Source organism: Mytilus californianus, unplaced genomic scaffold (genome assembly GCF_021869535.1).
Source record: "Mytilus californianus isolate M0D057914Y unplaced genomic scaffold, xbMytCali1.0.p SCAF_6, whole genome shotgun sequence".
Lineage (NCBI taxonomy): Eukaryota > Metazoa > Mollusca > Bivalvia > Mytilida > Mytilidae > Mytilus > Mytilus californianus.
In genome coordinates, this window is record NW_026262712.1 from 52,795,020 (window position 1) to 52,818,342 (window position 23,323).

General features: G+C 31.9%; 2 long non-coding RNA genes across 2 annotated transcripts; both read left to right on the forward strand.

Moving 5' to 3' along the window:
- The first annotated feature begins 2,844 nt into the window (after window positions 1-2,844).
- LOC127706225 (uncharacterized) lies at window positions 2,845-5,011 on the forward strand. Its single transcript, XR_007984329.1, has 3 exons — window positions 2,845-3,010; window positions 4,241-4,332; window positions 4,775-5,011. It is a non-coding gene; the product is annotated as an uncharacterized LOC127706225 (long non-coding RNA).
- A 6,992-nt stretch (window positions 5,012-12,003) lies between these two features.
- On the forward strand, window positions 12,004-16,528 carry LOC127706228 (uncharacterized). Its single transcript, XR_007984333.1, has 3 exons — window positions 12,004-12,069; window positions 15,166-15,405; window positions 15,948-16,528. It is a non-coding gene; the product is annotated as an uncharacterized LOC127706228 (long non-coding RNA).
- Window positions 16,529-23,323: the final 6,795 nt, after the last annotated feature.

Consider the following 23,323-nt stretch of genomic DNA (forward strand, 5'->3'; position numbering starts at 1 on the left):
ATATACGCATGTTTATTTAAGGGGCATACGTAATCCCATTTAATGGCTGCCGTCATTATAAGGCTAAATGGCCGCTATGCAAATAAGCAAAGTACCCAAAATGTTGCCATATGTGATGATTTCAAAATTCAAAGCAGGGTTGGTGTTTGACAAGAAAATATTTAACAGGCATATAATGTTTTTATGATTAGATAGAGTGACGAACATGTTCGTTATATGTATGACTACGAGAGACGTTACTTACAACCTTAATTAGGATATTCTTAGTAGTACATAATGTAAATACAGACAAATTGTATGTAAAATACGGCCAACGGCAATCGTGCTGTATCAGTTATCCGTGATGCCATCGATATCAGTCACGGTTGCATAGGCCTTATCACACCCTAATATGTATGCTGTCATGCTATGTAAAAAAACATTTGTAAACGTGAGGTATATAATAAATTGTATTACCTGTATTGCTTTGCAATTGAGAGACGTTACCTACAATCTGTTAGACTCTATCTTTTGTCTATGTAATACATTGTACGCATGAGAAATGAAGAATACATACATGTATCTTTACGCCTAAAACCTGTTTTGTCGACAGCGACACTACAACACGTAAAGTATAATAACGAATTAATAGCAGTTACTACGGGCCCAACTCATCAGATCGGTACTAAACACACAAAGTATTTGTACCGACCTACCAGTGAAAGAATAATACTATTCAGAATATTTCCATTAATAAAATATTATTCAAGCATAAGTATAGTATAATAAAAGGGCCTAAAATATGTATGAGGGCAACGCAGGATTAGGGAAAAGACGGATTTTCTTTATTTTTTAATTATATATGATTACTTGTAACGATTCTTCCTATTTTAAACCTTATTTCTCTGTATTCTTGGTTTTGTTCACCAATTTTACTCTTGTCTTTGTTTTTCATGCCCGTTATCTATTATCATATTCTACATAATGTAAGTCTAGGTGAATTCAAATATATATGCACTTAATGTTTTTATTTTAAGGGATATGTTTTTATGGAGAAGAAGCATGGACACAGGCAAAGGATTAAAAATTAAAATGTTTGGCATGATTTATGTTATTTCTTTCGCTAGTATTTTTTCTGAACAATGCTATTAAAGATAACTTCATATTCAAAAGTTATCTAATTAAAAGGAGTATAATTGTTTTAATACATAAAGATAGCAATGCAAACTGTAAGCCTCAATAAAAAAAATGTAAGTTACACCAATCCCATCTACTTCGGAATATCATTTGTGTTCTTCTGTTTTTATGAAAACATTATAGTCCGCTCCAATCATCCTAAAATTCTGTATCACTAGTTTCGACAGAGACTTGTCGATAAAGGACACTTTTATAATAAGATGAAGTAAAAGGTATTTCAGAATTCACTATATCATCATTTTGCGTCTCATTGTAGAAGGAAGGCCTATTGACTGTAATGATATTCCTGACAAATGTCCTAGTGGAGTATATAAAGTGTTTCCAAATCAAACACAAGGATTTGATGTTTATTGTGAAATGAATTTAGACGAAGGACACTGGACGGTAAGTTAGATTAAAAAAATTGATAAAACAAAATGCATTTCACAACAGATCCTTTTAATGGTATAATAGAATAACTTTAATGAATTTGATAGTTTCGAATATTTCATTTTCCCATTCCCCTCACTTAAAAAAAATATAGATATCAAAGGTACTAGGCTTATAATGTAATACGCCAGACGCGCGTTTCGTCTACATAAGACTCTTCCGTGAAGCTCAGATCAATAATGTGAGAAAGCCAAACAGGTACAAAGATTTAGAGCATTAATGAGGACCCAATAAGTTGTCCAAAATACGGCTAAGGTAATTTATGCCAGGGATAAGCATTTTAAAAGTGTTTTTTTTTCTAGCTAAAGTTTATAATGAACAGATCATGATGATAACCGTAGATTAATCTATCTTCATGGTTTCATTAATCTGTTATCCTCACTTTTTAGCTACATCTTTTTGTCTTTTGTCCTTGTTATTAAGGAGGTAGACATACTAGATTAAGTGATATAACTCGTAAAATCAGCAGTATGACATACATGTATTCATCAATATATTCTAAACATCTAGGATACATAGATTATTTCGAATCTGTTTCAGGTAAATGCTTAAAAAACATTCATGAAACCCAATTTTTACAAACGCATAACTCATTTAAAGAGTTATCTCCCTGAACCGAGGTCTACCACCTTAAGTTAGACAAACATTGTATAACTGTTATACGTCCGGAAAAGATGTGTCAAGCTTGTATTACCATGATTTTGTCAAAAGAACAGATTGATAAAAAAGGAACTAAGAGAACAGTAAAAAAAACACACAACCCAGCAGGCACTCAACGTTGAATAAACGTTGAAATGAGGTTGAAATGGTGATCAACGTGTATTCAACGTTGAAACAACGTTACATTTTCAACGTTGAGTAATAAACAAATATTCAACGTTGAATTAACGTTGATCATTTCAACGTTGAAATCGGAACGTTGATTCAACATTGAATAAACGTTAACTTATTTACTCATGGTAAGCCTATATGAGGCCCATATAAAAAAATTCATTAACTGAAGGCAATACATGCATGAACGTAGCAGTATATATTTATAAAGAAAAGAATAAGGTAGAGTTTCGGTTTTCACAAAAATATCATGATAAAATGAGATCTCAAATAATTCTGTGTTTGTGGGAGGAGGTAAATCGTTTGATACTGATCGAATTTCTAGGTAAAAAGAAATAGAATGCATTAATTTCGTTTCACATAATATGAATGAATATTTTGAACATGTTAAGGAATTCAAAATAGTTGATTATTACCAAAATTGTGATTTTTTTTTTAATTCATATTTTCGCGGGATTTGAACAGGAAGTTAGATTGCCCATGCGCAATATTTAAATCCGCATCTTTCCTGTTTTGAAAAAGATAGAACAACAAAGAACGAAGTCGAGGAGAATCTTTCCGTTTATCAAGTATGGTAAGTAGATGTTTCTATGTGGTCATCACGGTTTTTATATACATGTATGAATTGTATTTAGAAACTCTGAATTTGTATCAATATTGCACAATTAGAAAAAAATATAACGTCAACATTGTATCACTGAGAACAGATCAGAACACATGGAAGGGCCATAGTGAATATATCATCTGACATATACAATTTTCTCCAGTTATACTATTTTTAAAAGCATTTAATGTGGAAAGCATTTTTATTTTCATTGAGACATTAATATGGTTGAAGATTTTAATTAAAAAGGGGGGGTGGGGGGTATACGCAAGGGTTTACATAATTTACGGTGATCAGATAAATTTCCAAATATGTATACTATATATATATATGTGTCTTTGTTTAGTTTAACTTTACGGCTTGGTAAACTACATACTTTTTGAAAATTATAAACAATCAATTTCGACTGGACAACAAAGTATTGAACGATCATGTGATGGAAAAATCATACTATTTTTACTTGTACAATAACATTATATAATTCAACAAAATTGTATTATTTCACGCTATGAGAGGATAACTATAGAATTTTCATTGATAACTTTTGACCTAATTAACCTTTCTACAAAAGTATTCTATTTTTAAAACAAGTCAGTCTGACCCTTATCTGATCTTCAGGTGATCTCTGACTCTGTGTAATACGAGAAATGAGGTTAACATTCAATTTGCATCTCCATGTGCGCACTTTCAATTATGACTACTCTTAAATCAACATGACCATACATCAATACAAAAAGACGACACAACTTTAAAGAAAACAATAACAAGGAAAGGTCTTTTATTTTTCTTAGTTAACTAATTGCTAAAAGTTTCTAATGTATGTAATAATGACATTATTACATGCATTAGAAACTTTTAGCTATTAGTTAACTAAGAAAAATAATAGAATTATCACCTGCTAGCCAAACACAAATTCAACAATATGTATTCGACAAAGACAATTATTTATGTTAAGGGTAGACTATAATATTACACATACATGTATAACACACTAAAAAGAATAAGCTGAATTTAGTATTAAGGACATGCGTTTAGCATGATTGAGAACATACATGTACAAAGTAAATACTATCATTTAAAATTCATTATATTTCCTTTTCATAAAACATTATCATGTAATGTTTCTTACTGTATGTGTATTGAACCTTGCGCTGAATGCTAGCAGTCCTTTATCGTAAACATGTATTATTTTTTTTACAGAATCTTGTCAAACAAATCAATGGCTGAAATGCATCAAGTGGAGCAAAATCAAAATTCAGTTTTGGGAATTCCAGTCTATAAAATCATTGAAGGTAGGTTTTTTGTCTGTATATATCATTTGTGTTCAAAGTTTAATCTTGTTTATTCTATTTTTGTTAACCTTACAATCCATTTTATGTTTCAGTGTTTGCCTTATATACAGTATTCTAGTAAAGCTCTTTATTTCATGTTAATAGACTTGTGCAGTCATCAATAAAAAAAACGTCATGGGTCAATTTTTCATGGTAATCAATTACATAGTCAAACCTGCAATCTTACAAATCTCGAGTAGATGCTTCTTCATTAACAAAAACTACTAATAGTAAACATTAATGAATATATTTTTTTGTATTAATGATTACCTTATTACAATATGTGTTTTGTTGTTATGGTTTTATTTTTCATTGCTTCTAGAAACAAATTGAAAGTGGCTCAAATTTAGAGTATCTTTTCAGGACATTCAATTTATATTTATTATCATCTTATCTTTTCCAGAGGTTAAATAAACTGCAAAAGTATAAAGATGTCACTGAGAAACACATATCTGATAAAGATCCCTCCTGCTTGAACTTGAAGTCTGCCTCAGAAAGATCTCAAAGTGGTGGAAGAAAGTTGACATGCAAAAAGAGACACAGATAGCAAATGAATTTATAAAATAAATTTTGTATCAAAAGAAATATCATTGTATTACTAAATTTGATATTGCTCCTCAGTAAATTTGTATTCATTTAATTGTTTATACCAATTATAGGTGTGAGGGTAATATATATATTTACACGTATATACAATCAAGGACAATTGGTTTTTTGTGGAGAGTTGTCTGATTTAATAGCAGTCATGCAGCATCTTCGTATTTTCAGAAGTATTGCTATCATCCTGAACACAAGTTGGTTCTAATAATGTCTTCACTCTTCTTGGGATATACTACTTTTAAGAAGGGCTTAACATTGGTCAGTCGTTTAATATTTAAAGGACTATTTGTTTAGAACTATTCAACATCATCTTTCTGTTTGGTGATGCTTTCTGTGGTGGGAATAAAGTGTATGTCATAATTTTTATTCAAATTCATTGAATGATTTGTATTTTTATAGCTATTCACAACAAGAAAAACTACAAGTAAGAATATATCAAAAAATGGTAGGTGTCCACTTGTATATCAATTTAGATAATTATGTTTAGTTATCTTGAAATACAATTGGACACACACAATCATTTCAGCTATTCCTTCATGTAGTTTTTCTTGTTCCTAATAGATAAATACACATTTTTCAATAAATTTAACATTTAAATACGAGAGACACAGAAGCCAACAGGATCTTAAGATATGACATTTATGGTCTAGATTATTGACTGTACAAGCACGGAATGTTGTATCAGTAACAATTGATGTATTTATTTAGATGTCAATTTAACTTAGCTGTCTTGGTGAGAGAAAAAAAACATTAAAAAAAAACCTGTACAGCCAGGCTGCCTGTCTACATCTAACAACAGCACAAAAATTGGAAAGCAGGTATAAATGTGTATGTAGCTTTATACTAAATTTTATTAATAAACTTTCAACTACTATTCAACCTTAAATCAACGTTGAATGGATGTTGGAACCTCAACGTTGAAATTTCAACGTTAATTCCAATTTTCAAAATCAAACATAAATTTGACATTGTTTCAACGTTGAGAAACAACCTTGTTTCAACGTTGAATCAACGTTGAGTGCCTGCTGGGAAGTCGACGAAAAACAGATAATTCATAGGCCGAACACAACAAAAAATAAACACCCTCAAAAGTCTAGCAATAATAATATTGAAACGTTTCGCATGAGTTTTTTTTTGTGCTGTTGTTGCTACTTTTAAAGAACAAGACGTATTCTGATATTGACAGGATAGAAGTTTCGCATGTTCTTACATAATTATCCCAAGATTTTGATTACCGAACCTTTTCCCAAATTGTGTAATGCACCACTCATATTAAATTGACATATTTCTTCTTACAGGTTTTTCAAAGAAGAGAAAACGGCTATGTTGACTTTTACCGCGGATGGAATGAGTACAAATCAGGATTTGGGAACCCGAATCATGAGTTTTGGCTCGGTTAGTTTGCATATGATTAAGAACATTTAACCATTATCATAATCATCAGTTAAAAGTTAAATCAATTGTCTTTTTTTATCAAATCAGGTATTTTTTTTTTGGATTCTGTACGTTGATTGAATAATATACCTAATCTTTCCCAAACTGTAGTTGGCAATATTCCTAAAAATATTACCGACTATTGAATCCGTTGTTTATATTTTTTTGACAGGTTACCTACTTTGTGGAAGCTCATCCTGGTCAAGTAAGAGCAATGTAAAGAAATAAAATCAAGCTTTTAATCGGTAATTTTATCGGAAAATTAACTTCTTCACATTTTTTTTCTTAAAACGACAAAATCATCGGAAGGCAGAAACGTTTCCCTCAAATTGATCGGATTACATGTTCGATTTTACTTTATTGGTTGCTCTTACTTGACCGAGTACCGGAATTTTCTATCACAGAAATTGTAACCTGTCGAAAAATTATATAGTCTGGAGTCAAAAGTCGGTAATATGAATATATTCTGAAAATATATATCTGCTAAAACTTTTTTTTATCTCTATATCAACGGCAAAACAGACGGAAACTTATGACATACTATCTTTCATTGGATAGGGTTTTTGACGGTAGCAGCTTAATATAAAATATCTGAATAAAAATAATCTTCACCAATCAAAACAGGTTTAGAAAATGCAGTTTATTGATGTTGCTAAGTAAAATATCATAAACTAACCAGTGATATTACAGTTTTTTAATGGTTTCTAAAGAAAATTTTTTAAAACATGAAATGAAAATACTTTAAGAAATATATAATGGTTCCTTGTAGGGTATATGGTTAAGATTTTATTCTTCAATTTACAGAAATTTTGAACTTTGTTGCATTATGAGGACAATCGTAGAAAACCTGACGTCTCGGTGGGCTCGTACTTGTGTACTTACCTCCAGTGCGAGAGGTGTGAGTTTTATTTCCGGCAAGGTGAAACCAATTCCTGTAAATTTGATATTTGCAGCTATCCGCTATGTTCGATGCATTAGGGAATTATGGTATAATAGCATTTTTATACTGATTGGCTCAGAATCAGAAATCAGAATATTATGTGTCAATGTAGGGTGTGACATGTCTTCCTGAGGGTTGTAACTTTGTGAACAAGCGCATTAATTGGGGTCTAGTACAAAGCACACACATTTTCTCTCTTCGGGATATTCATGGTATGTTTGCCACTGAAGGTTTAACACCAATCCACCCATGCATTTGCAAAACGGTTGGCGCTTTCATATAAAGATTTTTCATAACATGTCAATAGAACATTCCATGCAACCAAAAGTCAAAATTTACAACAATTACGGCAAGGTTGAACTATGGACATGCGCGTCAATTGCAAGGAAATTCTTATAGTGCTTTTTGGGAGAAGACGTATCTAAGTTGTGAAATTTGTTGTTATTTTGAACAATACAATACAATGCCCATATATTTAAACATATCATCCCATATCTTTTTATATTTTATATTTTGTTATTTTTAGGCAACGAAAATTTCCACTCTCTAACATCACAACACAACTATGAAATGAGGATCAGTTTAATCGATTTTGACGGAAACACTGCATTTGCAAAATATAAAGAGTTTGCAATTGGAGATGAAAGTTCAAAGTTCAAGCTAACCGCTAATGAATACCATGGTACTGCAGGTACATATACATTTATTTTAAGGTTTTTTCAATATTCATAGTTTTTTTTTGCTATGTACTTTGTCTATATGCCTTTTTATGTTTCTTTGTTACATACATAACGTGTCTCTGTACTTATACATCCCGTCATTGTGTTATTGTTCTATGGTAAATTTGTGTATTCTTGTCTTTAATTTTTGCTAATATGATTGGTCTATTACCATTTTGTGATTCTTTGTTACATTTTTATATGGTTTTTTTTTAGCGATTAAGATTATAACACAATGTTGACTGCTGTATTTTTGACATTTTTACCTATTAAGTCTGTTTGTTTTGTTCACGCATCGTTGTCAATATAATGTAATATTATGCGACTGTCATACAAGTGAGAAGTTTAGCTAGCTATAAAACCAGGTTCAATCCACCATTTTCTACATAAGAAAAGCCTGTACCAGGAAAATGACAGTTGTTATCCATTCGTTTGATGTGTTTGAGCTTTTGATTTTGCCGTTTTGAATTTTCTTCGGAGTTCAGTATTTTTGTGATTTTACTTTATAGTTGTATGGGTACAATGTAATTAAACATGATTTGATGAATACTTAACGTGAATCATTTTATTGATAGAATGTTGATTTTTTTATTAAGGTTTATTTATTAAAGTAAAACAAATGGCCTAGGATTAAAACGTTCCAACAGTCAATTATATAACGGGGTGGATACTGGCATATCTTCCTTTGGGAATTTATATCTTATCTTCCTTAAGGAATATACCTTATCTTCCTTAAGGAATTTATACCTTAACTTACTATTATCATAGGAAATACTGAATATCAATATCAAACTTGAGCAAAGCGATCCTTAACAAAAACACATCTAACTATTTAAAGGATTCAATTTTTGATGGAGTATTTGTAATTTCAGGTAACAGCTTGGAACATCACAACGGCCATGGTTTCTCAACAAAGGATAGCGATATCGATAATCACCTTATTCACTGTGCTACAGTGTTTCCCGGAGCCTGGTGGTTTAATGCCTGTGTAACATCTGATCTAAATGGTCAGTATTTTCAGAAGACGCCAGACTCCGACCATCGAGGCGTTTACTGGCGTTCATGGAAAGGATCAAACTATTCTTTGAAAGGCTCATTGATGATGATGCGTAGAGTGTCAATTTAGAATTCACACATTATAATTTTTGTAATGAATTAAAAGTGTTTAATTAAGTAGTATTAATTTTCTAGATGCATCAGTCCAGTTTACATCGGACTAAAATTTAGTTCGTGAGAGAATCGACACAGTGTCAACATCTAGGACAAATCTGATTAATCCTATAATATCGCCTCAACTGCACTACGTTTGCTTCATATTCTTAGACAGGCAGATAGATATAAGAAGATGTGCACAAGTAAATCATTATAGGTCAAACTACGGCCTTAAACACGGAGCCTTGGCTCACACCGAACATATAGTATGTTACTATTAACGCAAACATTTGCGTTATAACGCAAACATATTGATTTCAATTATTAATATAGTTTTTGAAAATTTGTAAATTTAACAAAAATCGTCGGTTACAAACGCGCAATAAGTTGAATAAAGATGGTACTCAGAATAAAAATCTTGTACGGCTTCTGATTGGATGATACTAGATTGGAATTACCTTTAATCGAAAGGCTTATCCAATTCGGTTAAAGAAAATACAGAAAATCGATATCACATTTTACAAAGTATAGAAAATATTTCAATATCTGCATGTCGGAGTCATTAAAAATCTGCCTTTTTCATTTAGCGACTAATTAGATGACGTTTTTCAACTGCATTTTAGGTCATTTTTTGCCGCAAACCATATATATTTTTTTGGTTGTTATGAAAGTTAAACTCTGACATTTCTAGTAACAGGAACTGCTATTAATTTTGTCCTAGTATATATAGTTCTTGAGAAATAAAATATACAACACCACTGGTACCCTATGAAAAACGCATTTCGAATAATTCGCTATTGGAACCCTAAGCCCATCTTCGCTAGCCAAGGGTTACGATTCAGTCCCCTCCTCTCCCTATTGGCAGATTAAGCCAACATTTGTGATATAATGTTGCGCCATCTATCGGTTGATATAAGTCACGCCCATTCTGAATGCATTATACTTGACTTATGGTAGCACTTGAACTCTCTTCAGTGTAGAGGTGTAAAAATTGTAGCGTTTAGAGTAAACTGGTCCAGCGAAGGAACGGGTTGGAGCCATTGTCACATTGGTGTTAATTGGACGAGTCTTACAAATTCAATGATTTGCTACGAAATTAACCAATAATATTGGGCAGAGAAGATGCCCTTAGCCTGGTCACTGTAAAATTGAAGTTGTCTCCCTTTCTCCACTAAGTTCAAATTTATTTTCAAATAGCGTGTTCTACGATGGAGAGAGTTTTCACTTATATGTAACATTTTGGGGTAAAGATTCGTTTGCCATTAAACATATAAGATAATATTTTTACCTAGGAAAGCACATTATAGCAATTAAGTGAAAACAAAATATGCCATGTAAAAAATCTCTTGAAAGATGCAGATTCAAGAGTGTCAACAATGGTGTAACAAACGGACGGACCGACGGAATAGCAGACGGATGAATAATCATTGTTTTACTACTACCCTTCGAAGCATCGCTGTAAAAAGATAATTACTCTGACAATAAGAAAGCTGTCGAGAGAAGAAAAATGGAATGAAAATATTGACTTTCAAGTACCGAAAACGTTTGTGGTAAATCATTTTTATATATAAATATGTAATTTCTAAATATATTTTTAATTTTCCTTTTGATTTTGAAAATGCTCATCCAAAATGTGTTTCACAATAAATTCGAGTTCTACCTGTTTATTTCAAATTTGAACTATGTCTCTCCCAAAATTATTAAATGACTGCTGACTCAGGTTTATTCAAATACATATGATTGTTCAATGGATATTAATCTTATGGGTTTTTTTGCAAGCTCCGCGGGCCATATTGTGCTAATTTAAGAAAATTCTGTTTCAAAAATTATCTAATGCCGTTAGTAATGGGCAAAATGTGGGCAATTTTTTTTGTCAAGGTGCTGGCCAACAGTGAAATTAATTTCATTTCAGTCAAAATCAGGGCCAGAATTATTTTCATCTGAAAACCCCCAGATTTTGTTAATTGAATACGAACATCAGCATTACCCTATCAAATCTCGGATTTATGGCTTTCTAACTTTCGCCGAAATCGATATATAATTGTACAAGGTTTGGATACCTTTCAAGATAACAAATGATAGCGCTTATCATACACCATCTTGTCACCTTCGTGTTAAAGTATCGGTAATGCAAATATGACCAACAAAAATGTGGTGTAAAATTCAGTATCCCAGATACATAATAAAACAAAATACATGTTAGTACATTTTTTTTTCAATAATAGACGTGTTTGAATACGATATTTTAATCTTCGACCCTAATTCTCTTGGAAACTTATTAGGTTGTCATTGAACTCCACAAGTAAGATCAAAGAAAAACACTAAGGTTTAAGTAAAGCCATCTCTCAAATGTATTTGAAAGTAAACATTTATGTCAAATGATGTACAATTATGTTCTTATTTCTGTTGTATGGCAGTGCGTGCACTTTTGGGTTTTGGTATCTTCTAATTATTTTTAATTTTTTTAATGATACTGTAAGATGCCTATATTGATTTTGTACCAAATGAGAGCTAACAAAAATATAAGTAATACGTTAATTTTACTATGATTTAAAGTAAAGGTATTGTTTACTGGTCTTTTGTTTTACAACATATTGTGCGCGAAAAAAATCCCCAAAAATCAAACTCGAATAGAAGATTAGTCTAAAATGTTACAATTTAGAATAAGAATGTAACTTTATTTACATTTTTGGCAAACAATTTAGTGTATGACTGTATCTAATCAATATTGTAACAATATATGAACAGTTTGTCACTATAGAATTTACTATTCGCGTGTCTTTCCGTTTCAGTTCGTATGTAATTTCAATCAATCAATTGGAATATTTTCTACTGGATTTTTGTCTTTGAAGTGTACGTAGAAATTAACAAAAACATGTTCTTGAGAAAACATAGTTTAAGACATATTTTGGCAACCTTTTTACTATTTACTATAAAAGAAGTTGTTGGCAAAGAAATGTATAGCTGTTTGGAATTTAGCCTTAATAGCAACACATGGGCATTTAAAGACAACAATATCAAGTTTAACATGAATACCAAAAGCAAAAAACATAATTCTAATGTATTGGAAGATATTCTAAAATTCCTGAAAGGTAGGGCTTATTCTATTTAAGTACCTCATGTCGTGAGGGTAAAAAATCAGCATAATATTTGTGAGTATCACAGGTCAACTATAAAGCTTGTAGACTATGAGTCAATGAGGATGCCTTTTTTTCAGTGATAACAGCTAATTTACTCAGATGATATAAATGCAACATTTTGGCGGTAAAATTCGAGTTCATATTTTATCTTAGTGTACTCAATATAATCAATATAATCTAAGGTTATGTCCGGCAAATTTTACTTTTTGTAGTTTTTGGCTTATCTAGTATTAGTAGTTTTTATTCTATGAAACGTTTTACAAAGCTTTTCTACCTCGGAAATAGATTACCTTAGCTGTATTTGGCAAAACACTTCAACTTCGTATTTTTATAACTTTTTTGATTCGAGCGTCACTGGTGAGTCTTTTGTAGATATAACGCGAGTCTGGCGCAACTACAAAATTTCTATCCTGGTATCTATGATTAGTTTATTCATATTGACGAGTAAACACTTTTCATGATTTAGTTGATTATGATTAATCCCGCTGTAATTAATTTTAAACTACCTAAATATTATTTCGTAATGATGTATTATCGACTTTATATATGAACTAGTATAGGAGTAAACGCATTTTTAAAGGAACTTATTGATGTATAAAGTGGACAAATTCACTCGCAAACAAATAGAAGTCCGAAGGATATGTTTCTGAGTGACTTGGTCTAATTTATACACCAATAAATACCTTTAAAAACGTTTAATTCTGATAATTCTTCAAAATTGGAGATATTTAATTATCCCACTCGTAACCTCTATCACACCTAATTGTATATTTGTGTTATTGAATTGGCCTGGCGCATGAATAATTTATTTGGTTAATGCAAAAAAAATTTACTTCGGTGAAAATTACTACAATTTGGGTAGTCCAGAACATACAGCCCATAATGTTTTGTTTATTTTTTACGAGCAGCTGCCTTACTGTATCAAACCTCAAGATTGATGACTTTCTTGTATCTTATATTTTGTAGTTTTTGTCGAGCCTGCGACTTTTGTCACAGAAAGCTCGACATAGTGATAGTCATCCGGCGGCGGCGGCGGCGGCGTTAACTAACTTCTTAAAATCTTTATATTTTTGAAGATGAAAGACTGAGATGCTTCATACTTTGTATATAGATGCCTTATGTTACGAAGTTTACGTCTGTCACATGTCCATTGTCCTTGACCTCATTTTCATGGTTCAGTGACTACTTGAAAAAAAGATTTTTGTAATGTTAATTTCTCTCTTATAATGAGTAATAGGATAACTATATTTGGTATGTGGATACCTTGCAAGGCCCTCATGCCCGTCAGACAGTTTTCACTTGACCTCGACCTCATGTCATGGATCAGTGAACATTGTTAAGTTTTGGTGGTCAAGTCCATATCTCAGATACTATAAGCATTAGGTCTAGTATATTTGGTGTATGGAAGGGTTGTAAGGTGTACATGTCCAACTGGCAGGTATCATCTGACCTTGACCTCATTTTCATGGTTCAGTGGTTACAGTTGAGTTTTTATGTTTTGGTCTGTTTTTCTTATACTGTTTGCAATTGGTATACTATATTTGGTGTATGGAATGATTTTAAGGTATACATGTCCAACTGACAGGTGTCATCTGACCTTGACCTCATTTTCATGGTTGAGTGGTCAAAGTTAAGTTTTTAATTTTTGGTCTTTTTTTCTAATACTATATGCAATAGGTCAACTATATTTGGTGTATGGAAATATTTTATGATGTACATGTTAGTCTCGCAGGTTTTACTTGACCTTGAATTCACTTTCACGGTTCATTGCTCAGTGTTAAGTTTTTTGTGTTTTGGTCTGTTTTTCTTAAACTATAAGCAATAGGTCAACTATATTTGTTGTATGGGAGGATTGTAAGCTGTATATGTCTGTCTGGCAGGTATCATCTGACCTTAACCTCATTTTGGCGGTTCATTGGTCAATGTTAAGTTTTCATGGTTAGGTTTGTTTCTGAGATACTAAAAGCAAAAGGACAACTATATTTAATGCATAGATTGATTGTAAGGTGTACATGTCTGCCTGGCATGGTTAATCTGACCTTGACCTCATTTTCATGGTTCATTGGTCAATCATGAGTGTGTAGTTTCTTGGTTAAGTATGTTTCTTAGAAACTATAAGCAATAGGTCAACTATATTTAGTGTATTGAATGATTGTAAGGTGTAGATGTATTTCTCGTTTGGTTTATTGACCTTGACTTCATTTTCTTGGATCATGTTAAGTTTATGTGATAGTTGTAGTAAAGCTTTATAATTAGGATTATCAACATAATATCAATGGTTAGTAAAGAAGGCAAGACATTTCAGCGTGTGTACTCTTGTTATTCTATTCAACGTTTTATATCTTTGTCATTCTACTCTCTCGTTATTGAGTGTTCTGACCCTTTTTAGTGATATTCTCTCAAAGTTGATTAACTGTATACCGCCGTCTTGGATTGTATTATAACAGTACACAATCGGTCTAGTTCTTCGTTTCAATCTGCAAGTTTTTAAACAGAATATCAATTAATGTGTACGATTGTCTATTTGATAAAAAAAAAAATAGTGACTGATATTATCAATACCGAATCTTTGTTTTTGTTTGATATAATTTTTCAAGTTATAATACTGTTCATATAAGGGGAGATAGCTTTTATAGAATTTTTTTTATACAGGAATGTTATTCTTGTAGCAAGAGAAACAAGTTCGATGAAACCATATTTTATATATATAAAAATCTGTCTATCCCATTGATTTCTTTTACGAACACAATGTGTATTGGTCGACGATCATTAGCGACATAACTTCGCATTCTTCATTTTTCATTGATAGATTCAAACCTGTCTTCTATAAAACCAAGAAAAAGACTTCTGGAAGTGGCCAAAGGTTAACGAACATATCAAAGTTCAACACTTGCACATGACTTTAAGTATGCTTCTAAATTTGCTGTCGACGGACGTCTGAATACAATTCAACACACAAAGAAGCAACATTTTCCGTACTGGGTAGTAGATATTGGCACCATATATAACATAGAACGAGTCGAAATTTATAATCACCAAAACTGTTGTGGTAAGTCATTTTCCTAAAAAATATAATTTGAAAAAAAAGAAGTTTTGGTTATATAAAAGAAACAATGAAATAGTTAAGAATTGCAATTAACCTTCGTGATATTGAACTAACATGTTTGCAATACAGATAATTACCCTCAGTATAAATACTTGCAATCTAAGGCGCATCGTGTCACTGTAAAAGACCATGTGAAATATAGGACATAAGAAAAAAATATTTTTAGAGAACAAACATTTTTTATACATTTCATTGCGTATTTGGACGATCCTAGATAAAAAAAAAACATTCAGGCTTTTTTTATTTCCTATTACTTCATTTGTTATATAAACCTTAAACGTCCATCAAACATAGACACGGAAGGAATGTTTATGTTGAGTTCCAAAACTGACTAAATCGAGAAATACACAAGTTATTTATTCATCAAGAAACGCTCATGTGAAGCTTCATCTTGTCTGACCTATAGGCAAATGTACGCTTTTAGCAAAATAGGCAAAAAATTCCTAACTTATAAATGTCAATTCTAAACTTTAACTGTTTTGTAGAAGAACGTCTTCGTTATTTAGATATATTATTTGGACCGTATCATAATGCTATGAAATTATGTGCACACTATGCAGGACCAAATCATACAGGAGATCATCTGGTATTCAACTGTAGTGGAGTCTTACCAGGGAGATATGTAAAACTTATGATGAGGACAACATAATATCTTCATGTAGCTGAAGTGAAAGTATTTCCTGGGATAAAATGAATTTTTGTTTCTAAATATTATTGTTATAATATTATTCTGTTAGAAGGACACTTTGCACAAGTTAATCATTGCTGACGTTAGAAAACAGAGTAAAAACTAGCGACTCTTCTTGAAATGGTCCTTAAATGGTTCCATTTTCCCACAATTATAACGAAACGAAGGCACAACACTTTTGTGTACATTTACCATCGACATGTTACCATGGGAATGTCAACGCATTGTGCTCGTACTCTACTGAAAGGCAAAGCCGGCAACGTTTTGTGCCGAATTCTTTGTCAGGTTCCTATAATCGGACATCTGTATGTTGTAGAAGACAGATGCGCGATAATATAAACAAATACATAATATAAAGGGAGATTTGATATTCTCGCATTTTCTTGTTACCATTTATATTATATGTTATTCAGGTCTCAGACAGGGTATATACTGTGATATCCCCGGCTTAGAGTTTATATCCCCTTAGCCGAAGGCGAATTACACATATATTACGGATTACCCCTGTCTTCATGTTTTTCTTTTTCGATTGCAGGTATTTGTTAAACAGTCACAAAGTAAAATTGAGAATGGAAATGGGGAATATGCCAAAGAGCAGATAAAAGCTGAATAAACCAATGGGTCTTCAACGCAGCGAGAAAATTCCGCACCCGGAGGTGGTACTCTGCTGGCCCCTAAATAAAAAATTGTACTAGTTCAGTGAAAATGGACGTCATACAAAACTTCAAAACATATAAATAAACTAATATTATAAAACATACAAGACTAACAAAGACCAGAGGCTCCTGACTTGGGACAGGCGCAAAAATGCGGCGGGGTTAAAGATATTTTGTGAAGTCTCAACCCTCCCCTATACCTCTAGCCAAGGTAGAATAAAGAAACACACAGCAATACGCACAGTAAAACTCAGTTTAAAAGACGTCCGAGTCCGATGTCAGAATAGGTAACAAAAGAAACTAAGCAAAATGACAATGTTACATAAATTAACAAGAGCATGCCAGCTCCAGACCTCAATTAAACTGATTGAAAGATTATGTCAGCATCATATGCAAATCAAGTACAATCTCTCCCGTTAGGGGTTTAGTATCATACCATCATAAAATATATGAGAAGAACATAACCCGTATCATGCCATCAACTGATTTTAGAATAAATGTGTTTATTCCCGATGCAAAGACCCTATGAGTGAATCAATATTAATACCAAAATATGCAATCCTTAATGACCAGACAACAGTATCGTAAATATATCCCTTCCGAATAAGTCTGTTTAAAGGTTTGGTTAGCTTTTGAGGTGAATGCCGACATTTTTGTGCTTTGTAAAGAATATTACCATAAAAGATTTGATAAAAAATACCTTAACGTATAAGATGTCTGCATGTTGATTTATATTTACGAATGATGTCCTTGTACCGATGATAAAATTTAGTAAATGTTTTGACTAGTTTGTGAAATCGAAAACCCTGGTGTAATAATTTTTCAGTAACACAGAGATTTCTGTCGTTAAAATCGAATACGTTGTTACATACACAAGCAAATCGGACAAGTTGAGACATATAAACACCATAAGATGGTGAAAAGGGAACGTCACCGTCTAAAAATAAATAATTAACAATAGCAAATGAAAACTCATTTCTTTTATCATAAATTTTGGTATTAAGCTTCCCGTTAAAGATATAGATATCAAGATCCAAGAAAGGGCAGTGTTCATTGTTAGTAATAGCTTTATTTAAAGTCAGTTCGGCCGGATAAATCTCTTTATCCTGCAATCAGCTAACTATTGTACAAATAACAGGTACACAAATATTTTTTTGCTTTATTTGTACAAGTACAAATAAAGTCTCCTGTTACCCCGCTTCTATGTTGAGCAAGCGGTGATGTGGATATTTCTTTTTGCGTACCAGTTCATCTTGGGGTCCTCTTTGCGGTCCGCGTTTAAACTATGTCGATTTCTTTGCAAAATTAGAGACAATGATTTACAATTTAACAACTAAAGTTTCAAGTGTTGGGTGTAAATTTCAGGATAAAAACAATATATGTACATTGTCGGAAAATATAAAATTTATTTGTACTCGCTACGAAACAGGAGAAAAGCTCGGCGAGCCTCGCTTTTCGTCCTGTTTCTAATGCTCATACAAATAAATTTTATATTTTTCGACAATGTACATATATTGTATATTTAGTGTACATACTGAAGTCGTCATTATGTATATTCATTACATGTTTATTGTTTCTTAATTTTTTGAGTTATCCATTTATATGCACCTTTTTATCTTGACAATATTTTTTCCGTTAAGAAAATGTTTTCAATAAAGTTTTTAGATATCATGTTTTGTGTTTGTATGTGTTTGTGGCTTCGTTTTTTACAACACATATATTGAAAAAACCCAACCTAATATGTTCCGCATACGTGAAGGATTATGTAATTTGCTGTGAAAATGATTTTATCGTGGATGTAATAATTTATAATAATACTTTAAAAAATTAAATCTAAGTATTTAACATGTTTAAAGTGTTAATTGCGTGATTTTGTATTAAAAATGTATTATTAACGGATGCGCGTCTGCCGTCATTATTTTCCCTCTGTGAGCTTCTGACATTCTTTAGTGACCTGTATAGCTTTTGGTTACGTCACATAGTAACCGGTGTTTTGATGACTTTTTTGAGGTTCCAATTGGAGATAACAACGTCGTAAATTACGGATTACAAATTTGTCGAGTTTTGTGATTGGATAACAACACAGAGATGTCAGTATATATTCAGGAAACTGCCGGGGTATATACGACGTTTTCATCCCCAATTTGAACCTCAAAAACGTTATCATAACACCTGTTACTATGTGAAGTAATCAAAAGCTATACAGAACACTAAAGAATGGCAGAGGCTCACAGAGGGGAAATTATGACGTACATCCGTAAAAAAATCATTTGTAATACAAAATCACGCAATTTACACTTCAAATACTTAAATTTAATGTTTTAAAGTGTTATTATAAATTATTACATACACGATACAATTATTTTCACAGCAAATGACAAAATCCTTTACGTATGCGAAACATATCAGTTGGGGTTTTGAATATATATGTATATGTGTTGTAAAAAACAAAGCCACACACACATACAAACACAAAAGATGAAATCTAAAAACTTTATTGAAAACATTTTCTTAACAAAAAAAAAGTAGCAAGATAAAAAAGGTGCATTTAAATGGATTACTCAAAATATTAAGAAACCATTAACATGTAATGAATATATATGTTTAACAAATACCTGCACTGGAAAAAAACATTAAAACAGGGGCAATCCGTAATATATGTGTAATTCAGGTCTCAGACAGGGTTTATACTGTGACATTCTCGGTTAAGGGCTTATATCCCATTCGCCTTCGGCTCAGGGGATATAAACTCTAAGCCGGGAATGTCACAGTATATACCCTGTCTGAGACTTGAATAACATATAATATACATATCAAATAGAACAAACATAAATTTAGAGGCAGGAATAAAATTGTTTTCCTGTGTCGGCCTAAAAAATATAATTAACCATTGAAAAGTGCTTTCTTTTCTCATATTGCAACCTCTTTGTACTCATTCCCAGTACAAAGGTACTATTTTCGACGGTGGCAAATATATAACCAATAGAAATTATCAGTTATTGAGGCATGGACAATTTCAAAAGTTCAATGCGATCAAAGATGTCAATTTCCTACGTGTATATACATCTTTAAATATGTCTCTCTTTGGTGTAGTGTTATACTGCTGTTTCAGGTTAGAATGAAGATTAGCGTCTGTTTAAACTTTTAAATCCGTTGTATATGTTTGTACCTGTCCTAAGTCAGGAACCTGTTGTTCAATGGTTGTCGTGTTTTGATGTGGTTCATAAGTGTATCTCGTTTTTTCGTTTTTTTAATAGATAAGACCGTTGGTTTTCCTGTATGAGTGGTTTTACACTAATCGTTTTGGGGTCCCTTAATTATGTGTAAAGCTTGCTGTTCGGTGTGAGCCAAGGCTCCGTGTTGAAGGCCATACTTTTACCTATAATGGTTTACCTTTTACAAATTGTGACTTGGATGGAGAGTTGTCTCATTGGCACTTATACCATATATTCTTATATCTACATATATTTATTAACCATTGTAATTTCCTGATGAAGGTTCACCGCATTTTTACCTTTAATGGTGATTATGTTATACTCATAATGAAGTTGCTATTACGCCTCCAATAGATTTAAAAAAAAATCAAAATTATCTACAAAATGTTATCTTATGAAAATTATTTTTTTTTCAAACAATGTACATCTGACAATGGTGCATGTTGTGATCATTGAATTGGTTGTCTATGCAGATTGTTAAAACATATCACAGTCGGAAAGCTAACACTGGTTTTATCTCAGTCAATATGTCAACAATGGAAGTCATGTGACTATTAATACCATATTTGGTCATATTTTTTGTCATTTTTGTTCAAACTTTGTTGATAAAGTCCTATCGTATGTAATCAAAACATGCTTAACATTCTAAATGACAACTGTGTACACTTTTTAGAAGTTCCAACATAGAAATTGTTTTGATTAAACATACTGAATTAGAGTACACAGCCTTCAAACCCAAGGTCGTCAACCATCGCGTCATTTTTTTTTTTTTTTTTGAAAAACGAAGTTTAAATTTCTGTCTCAATTTCTGGGGAACCTATGCTGAATTTAAATTATGTGATGAGGCTTTTTATGAACTGGTTTGTGTCAAATTTGTGCAACTTAATATGCAATATGTGTAATATGCCACAACAGTGTCATTTCAATCTGTCAAAGTTTCTGACGTAGCAGTTCTGATTGTGATTTATGTGTTACACACCTTTATTGACACCTTCTCAGAACAAAGACATTTGTACTATTATATATCAGACTTATATCCAGCTGAAATTAAAGAAAAGAAATGGGACACTTAATGTGTAAAACAAAAAAATTACGATGTCAAAAATGTCTCTTCATCGGAATTTAGTTAAAACGGGGTTGTATAAGAGGTGACAAAACCTTAGACGATTTGTATTTTTAACTTTAAGATACATATTCATTTGTTTTTACTTCTGTAGATTATATGATAACGTAGGTTAATCTGAGGAAGTAAAAACTAACAAAGAATTTCGCCTTGTTTTAAGACGACCAATCTTTTCTTTTATAATAAAGGCACATTCTTTAGAGATACAAAGACATTATTAATGTCTGACTCCAGCGGGAAGTAAGGAACAGAAAACAGTTTTTTTTAAATTACCGCCAATTTAACAAATTTCAAGCAAAGTTAATACACACATTAACGGGCTTTACTATCCGTTTCGGTGTTGTCTTTAGGAAGTAGCAACAACGGTCGTTTCAAAAGGGTTGCTTTCCGACTGATCTGCGTATTTGACATTTTCTCCATTATTAGTGCGACCCTTGAAAAAGCTAATAAAATCAAAAAACAAAACAGAACAAGCAACCAATGCATACGACGTGTCATGTTGATAGTTCTCAATTCATAATAATATGCATTGTCATATTTATCTAGTCGCCTTTGGAATGTACACATCAACCTTTCACAAATAATGTATACAACTTCCAGTCAGCCCCTAAACAATAAAGAATTACTCTTTAATGGGGCACTAGCTACAAGATATATAAAAAAATCCAAAGTATGATTTGTTTTGTTCAATCATTAATGAAAGTGAAATAGTGAAATAATAATTCGCTTTTAGCAGCCAATATGGTTCAATTTTGTCAAATTAACCTAAGAAACATTGATGATGAATGAATAATACGACCACATTGAATCCGTATTCATGTGAAATTCAATATAACCCCTTACCTAGAAATGAATAACGCATGAAGTGTGCGTGTGGGGTTATTTAAAGGAAAAGAATGTCAACATTGACAGTGAAACAAAGGTAAATCACTTGATTGACTGATTCGATCAACAGAAAATAATTCTTATACTGCAGGTAAAAACAATGATTAAGATATATTTTTAATCTACAATATGAAATCAAAGAGACCTAGAAAAATCAAATTGCACGAGTTGGCTTACTATTTATATCTACATGTATGTTTATATCGCTTATATGGCCATCGGAGGTCTTCGGAGGTCAACTCGATAGTTAATTAGATGGCGTCGAGACTAAAATACACACGAAACGAAGCTACATATTATCAAGGCCATGTAAATTGTTTATTTTAGACTTTTTATAATTTGGATAAATGTTTTACATGGTTATAAATCAAATATGAGAATTTGAGTCAAATCGGTGAACATGAATTTGACAGCTAGTGCCCCTTTAATACATTTATATACCTTAGATTAATCTTAAATATTTTACTTCAGCATTAAAAAAACACCCACTTTTATAGATATAACATATCAAAGAGTAAACAACATATATTCTTAATGAACAGTTAGATATTAGATCACAACCTCTTTTAATAGAATTCATGTTGATCAGTCTTTAGTTTTCAATCTTGTGTTATGCATAATGTTGTTTCTCTTTCGGTTATTTTTGTTTTGTGTTTTTCCATGGCGTTGTCAGTTTGTCAGATTAATGAATTTGAATATCTTTGGTATCTTCAACCTTTCTTTTAGACCTTTGAAACTAGACCGTGTAGAATGAGAAATATCGAAATCAACTCTTTCGTCTTAAACTTTTCATAGCTCTCGTACGATCTTCGATGCAATTGTAGAAACGTGTGTCATTTTTATCTGTGGTAACTTTTACATTTCATTCAATATTAATGGGACGAATGTCACCAAATTTCAAATAATTTGCCGAGATAACAACATCTGTACCGCGGAAGGTAAAGTTAAAGGATAACAACAGTTTCCTGTCACTATTTATAAAAAATGCTGTCTACAGTCTGCATCCTACAAATACGAGTACAGATGCTTTTTTCATGTCTTTCAACTGTTTAACTTTTATGATACTGGTGAATACAGACAAAATAAATAGTATCTTGACGTTGACTAATACTGAAATAAGGATAATGTTTAGAAACAGGGAAATGTGAGACTATATTTGCAAAATTTTTAACTCTTTTTATTTCAAGTCAATATACTATTGTTGTCATACATGTATTACCAATTTTATTTGCTTATTTAAAAATGAATTAACTCATTTAATACAGCAGAGAACATTAAATCTGTTTGTCAGCAC